Raw genomic sequence first — 6,675 nt, 5'->3', positions numbered from 1 at the left:
GATCAAGCTTGTTGACCTCCTATCTCTTCCAGTCAATGGCACCAAAGCTATACATTGGTACTGGTACTGCGAGACTATTGATTGCAGTGATCTTGTTTTGGGAATTCAGCTCTGATTTGAGGACTTGGCATATTCGATGATAGTATTCTTTTGTAATGGCTTGTTTCATCCTGGTGTACTGGATCCCATCACTCTCATCAGTGCCAAGGTATTTGTATACCTCATCCTGGTCCAGGTCTCTAATGACAGTGTTTTGGTCCAGCTGGATCTTTTCAAATTTGGTAAGTCTTCCTCTTCGAAAGATCGTTAATGATGTCATCACTGAACCTCTTTACCATCTCCAGGCCTTCTCTGAGCTCTGCTTAATTTCTCCCAAACAGTTTGAGGTCATCCATGTACAGCAGATAGCTGGCAAGCTCTTCCTTCTTGACTGATCTTATTTATGTTAAGTATGTTGCTCAATGGTGCAAGTGACAAACAGAAAAGAAGTGGACACAGGGAGGTCCCTTGGAAGATATCCTGTTTAATAACGATTTCCCTCGTAATGATGGTTCCCCCATGCATCAGGTTCATTACTGTCTTCCAATCTTTTATTGAAACCTCCATCAACTTCCTCAGGGCTGGCCACACCTTGTAAATGTCCATTAGCAGCCTTAAGCCTTGCTTGTGCTTTTCTACTGGCTGCTTTCATGGGTACTCCCATTTTTAGCTCACCAATAACAGGAAGCTCTTTCCTGTAGGCTTCTGTCTGGCTTTGGAGCCAAGCTTTCCATGCCGGTTCCTCTCTAGTTGGCTTAGCTTTCTGTTTTTCTGGGACCCCGCCCACAATAACTACTGCGGTAGCGTAAAAGAGTTCATTCACCTCTGTGATATGGAGGTGCTGTCCCTGGATGATTCTAGAGAGTGTTTTGTTTGCAACACAGATACTCTTGTTCAGCTTATTTGAGGATTGTACTTTCAGGATATAGGATCAAAATGTTAGATGCCCATTAGACTAGTTACAGTAACCGGTTGATTTGTAATTTTGTGGAAAAGGAGGTTAAAGCAGTGGTTTCCAAACTTTCTTCAAGGCCTCCCTTTTGTGGATAATAAGATTTTCATGCCCCCACCTACTCGAACACAGACAGATCATTCTCCCTCTGTACTCACTAAAGATTCCTGAAGGAAATATTAGTACATCTATTATTATGTCATGGCATTAATTGTGAACATGCAGAGGGTATTCCAGAAAGGGGATTAGGGTTTAAACCTTAACTCCCACTTCAATGAGTTTAAGATTACTTAAATAATATGGTTCCAGAAATGCTGCTTGCAACTTTGAGGATCAAGAACAAAGCTCATTGATGTGGGAATTAAGGTTTAAACGCTAACCCGCTTTCTGGAATACACTCTGCATGTTCACAATTAATGCCATGACATAATAGCAGATGTACTAATATTTCCTTCAGGAATCTTTAGTGAGTACAGAGGGAGATTAATCTGTGTTTGTGCTTGTGGGGGCACGAAAAATCTTATTATCCGCAAAATGGGGGCCTGGCAGAAAACGCTTGGAAACCACTGCTTTAACCCCTTGGAAATGGCTTGAGCCCTTGCCTTTCAGAAGGTATACAACTTAAGGATTATGGGAAAATTCTGAGAATTGTTCTGTCAAAATTGGCTCATATAACCAAATGCACATAAAACTATGGATTCAAAGTGAATTTTCTTGAAATGGTACAGTAAAAGTTGACCAAATTTTATCTGGAAATAGCCTGGGACCTTGCTCTTCAGAAGGCATAAGACTTGTTTATGCATTATGGGAAAGTAAGAATTTCATTGTATTTTAGTGCATCCTGTATTTCATACATATGGCAATAAGTCTTTCACCATTTTCCTATGCGTGAGTCTGCTGTTTTCCTAAACGCTGTCTGATATTGTAATGTTATGTCTATACATGCACCGCACATTGTAAGCATAGTTGATTTGACTGGGCACTGACAATGTGGATAGCTTTTCTGCAGGAGTTTACCTGTACTTTCAGGATCTTCTTCCAGTCCTGTATGATGTATCTCCAGTTGTTTTGCAAGAATTCTCTCCTCTATCTGCTGGACCTCTAGGTCTTCATTGAGAGCTAAATTCTGTTCAGTTTCCAGGATATTCTTAAACAGTTCCTCTTGAGTCATAGCATCCTCTGGTGGATCATGGATCTCATTCAAGCATATGGTATAAGGCAGATAGCTGTTGACATCAGATTCGATCTTCTTAAGTTCTTCCTGAGAGAGTTTTGTACTGATTAAGCACTTCTGGTTATTGAGAGTATTTGCCGCTTGGTGCGGAAAAAGAACTGGGTTCCACGTTTGCCAGTTCATATGCGCCTTGCACTACTCCAACTCTTATGTTGGTCTTAAGAGTGAAGTAGCAGGACCATATCAGGACAACTACTTTAGAAACTGAACTGCTGGAACACCAGTTAAAGGTTTTATGATTGTGAGAAGATGATTCTTAATTGCTGTGAAATGACCAAGAAGGTGAAAGTGTATGTGTCATCTTTATTTGCAGGCAATTAAGAGGACACGAATGAAACCGTAGTGAAATTTTTCATTTATTTATTTCAATTATTGTGGTGGCTGTGAGCTGATTACTGAGAGAAATGGTTATTTGCACTGATATTCCTGAGAACAGAGAATAACTGAGAAGATCTTCCTGAGAAGATCTCTGAGGTCTGCAGGGTGGAGAGATTGTTCTTCCTCTGGCTTAGTGTGTGGTACAACAGGATAGGACTCTCACCTGATTGTGGCATTATTGTGCAGTACTACACATCCCATAATAATGTCTCTCTGAGGTGACTCTGAGCCCACACAGGTACTGGAACCAGGCCTTGAGTATGCCTATATTCATCTTATTCCTGGCTCTGGCCTGCTGTGGGTCAGGTTGAAATGTGACTGTGGTCCAGGTGCTGGGTCGGGGTAAGGTATCATCAGAGTAGGCAGGAACCCTCTGGCCCCGAGCAAAGGTGCTTTTCCACTGCAGGAACCTGCATGAATAAACCCACATTGTTTTTATTCTGTGGAAAACACAAGATTAATCTGCTGGACAAATTTAATAATGAAGTACTCGGGATGTAACGATTCGCCATATCCACAGTTTGGTTCATAACTCAGTTATTTTTTGCTTTCTTTGGGGGGGCGGGGGGTGAATAAGAAAAAAAGGGGGCAAATTTACAATTTGTAACACTAAACAGATGAACACAAAATGACAGGTTAGATTAACTTACCCTCACATAAAATAACTACACACACAAAAATGAATTAAAAAACAAAATACAACACTCTACTGTACTGTATAACCAAAATGTTCCCATACTGCTGAACAGAATGTGCCCGGGTGCTCGGGATTCTCAGGGTTATCTGTCTTGAGCTTTTTTTTTTTTTTTTTTTTTTTTTTTTTATTCTCCCTCCTCCACCCCCCCTCTGCGGAGGACTACTTTATTTGTATTTTTTTTTTTTTTTTTCTTTTTTAATTTTTATTTATTTATTTATTTATTTATTTATTTATTTTAATTATTTATTTTATATTTTATTTGTCTTGAGCTAATGAAACTAGCCTAGCTTTTATGGCAAGCGTGATCAATCATGATTGGACTAAAATAGTGACATGGTATACACGGCTGTTACACAATAAAATGGGTGTAATGTGTAAAATTGAAAAAATATACAACTTGCCCTAAATTCAAACAGAATAATAATTTTGTGATTTACATGCGTTATACTGTTAATTATGAAATGAAAATTAGTTTTTTACATTAGTAACGTGACTGAGAGCTCAATAGGCTGCTCATGAGGCAATGGGTTAGGGTTGGTGGAGGTGGATAGAGCAGTTCTGGAAGACATGAGATTGTGCATGCTGGTCTTGTGGTTTCGGTCTCGGTTTCAAACCACTATGAAGTGTAAACATGTTGCGGACCATATAAATAACATCTAAATTAAAATGCAATTTGTCCCCCATTTTTGACCACACAATTGATCCCCCAAATAACTAACAGAATGGCTTGTTCATTCTCTATTGTATTGAAATTACTTGTCAAGTTCACCCTATAACTTTTTTGCATCTCCCATGCTTGTTAAGCATGAAGATCACAGTTCTGTTGTGTGATGAGAAATTGACAGACGAAAGTGACCAGGAGCTACAAAATTTCCCAATGAAAATGGCCCAGGAACTAGGCTCCTAAACTTCAGTAGGAAATCACCTATGGAGGCCATACATGAGTTTCATCCAGACATCCCATGATACTAGTGAATCCTGCAATTATAACAATTATATTCATTCACAACAATAAACTGTCAGTTGCTGTTACAAGCAAACATTACTATAATAAATGACAAGCTTGCAGTGTGGTGTAACTACCCTAATTATTCACAGAGGTTTATGTAAATGACAAAAATATGCAGCAGCATTTTGAGTTCTAAGCATACTTTGTGGATATTCCAACATGCTGTGGTTTTGTCAATGTGTTCTGCATCCCCTATATTGCATAAGAAGCTTCCAGTAGGAAATAAATGGATGGCAATGTTTATTGATCCCAGGGGAACATTGATCCATCCATTGTCTGCTGTAAATCCAGGTCTGGGTCGTAGTGTCAGCAGTCTGAGTAGAGGTGATAGATGCATGAACCACCTCAAGTGGTTCCTTTCGATGCGGAGGAGCAGCGGCTCTACTTTGAGCCTTTCCCGGACATTCAGGCTCCTCATCCTGTCTCTAAGTTTGACAGTTTATACCGCTATTATTCAAATCACGGTCCTCGAGGTCTGAGCACTGCTGGTTTTCCAGCCTTCCTTTACCTGTGAGCCAGGTGTGAAGCCTCTGACCAATCAGAGTCAGTAATTATTAAACTAACTACCTGGGAGAACTGAAAACAAGGCCTGGATTTGGAATCGAGGTCCAGATTTGAAGAACCCTGGTTTATACCCTATGTAGGAAGCTCATTTTCCCCACTTGTATCCATGATCTCATTCTTTCGGTTACTACAAAGAGCTTGTAACTGTAGGTGAGGGTAGGAATGTAGATAAACAGGTAAATCGATAGCTTATAACCTTTCGGCTCAACTCTCTTCAACTTCAATATGACACACCAGTACATCTGCATAATGGCTGGTGCTGCACTGATCCAGCTGTCAGTCTTCCACTTTATTCTTCCCTCACTCATAAACAAGTAACTGAGATGCTTGAACTCCTCTACTAAAGTGGCTAACTCATCCATGCCTTTAAAGTTGAGAACCATAGCCTCAGACTTGGACGTGCCAATCTTCACCCCCGGCGCTTCATACTCGGCTGCAAATTTCTTAGTACACAATGGAGGATACAATTCGATGAAGCCTCATCTGTAAATAGCAAAGATGCAATGCTGAGGTGATTGAACACATCACCCTCCACCCCTTGGCTGCACATAGAAATTCTGTCCATAAGATGGAACTGATCTGATACCCCCCATTGGTATATGGCTGATGCCAGGCAATAAATGCTGGCTTTAGAAACCAATCTTATTTTCCATCAGATAAGCTCTAGCCTGAAAAATCATGAAAATGCTGGTAGCCTTAGCGCAACATACAGTAAACAGAAGTAAGAGTCACGTGATGGCTAGGGGTTCAGCCATGTGCGTCAGAGTTGTCATGTTGACAGTGTGGACAAACAGTAACTGTACTTTATGCTGAAAGAAGAAAAGAGCAAAACTCTCTCTCTCTCTCTCCCCCCTCCCTCCCCTCTCCCTGTCTAGTTTTGACCCCTTGTGGTCCATTTCCTTTTGCCTTACATATTGTGTTTTCTTCGCCTCCGTCCTTCCCGCTTTGTGACAAAGGTCATGTTGGATGCTTCTGAAGATATTAAAATATGGTTCAACACATATGGCTTGTCATTATCAGCTAACTTCTGTATTGTGATGCAAACCAGTGTGTATTTATATGTTGACAGGTCAAAAAGTGCGATAAGATTTTTATGCTAGTGCTCACCGCCAGCCGAAGTTCCCATACCAAATTTATGATGGCATAACGTTAAATATAGTCTAAACACAGTTGAGGCTTTTATTATTAAAGTTTTATCAGTTCACATGAAATTATTTTTCATGATTGTTCATCACTGTATTCTTAATGATGCACAAAAGTCTCTTGGGCAGGATCCCCAGCCCTGCCCGCCAGTTTTGCAGTCCATGCCAAAACCACCGCCCCTTTGTGTTTTTCAATTCAGCAATTCTGAAATCCTGCAATTTAGTTATAGGCTGAATAATGAACTTATTTAGCAAACATTTTTTGCCAAAGTGATGCAGAATCGAGGTAATTTATATACATAATATTTAACTGAAACATAGTGCTAAATCTTAGGCAGTCAAAGAAAATGTTTAAATGATCTTCCTGCTGAGTTTATGTCTGTCAAAGTATGTCAACAAAGTGTGCTATTTCAAAGCCTTTCCTAAAGTCACCTAAGTATTTTCAGTCACTAGGTAATGTGCCCATGTATTTTTTGACTTAAGCACTAACACAACTTGTTTGACTAATCAATACCTCATTTAGTCATTTAACTAAATTAATTAATTTGTTGATTGATTCATTCATTTCTTGAGCTGGTGATTTTAAAAACTCCAGGGAATGGCGCTGGGTTCAGGAACAGGTGCTCATGCCGGGTTCAGGAACAGCACTCAGAAGGACTA

Source organism: Paramormyrops kingsleyae, chromosome 16, assembly GCF_048594095.1.
Source record: "Paramormyrops kingsleyae isolate MSU_618 chromosome 16, PKINGS_0.4, whole genome shotgun sequence".
Lineage (NCBI taxonomy): Eukaryota > Metazoa > Chordata > Actinopteri > Osteoglossiformes > Mormyridae > Paramormyrops > Paramormyrops kingsleyae.
Note: the sequence above shows the minus strand (reverse complement) of the source record.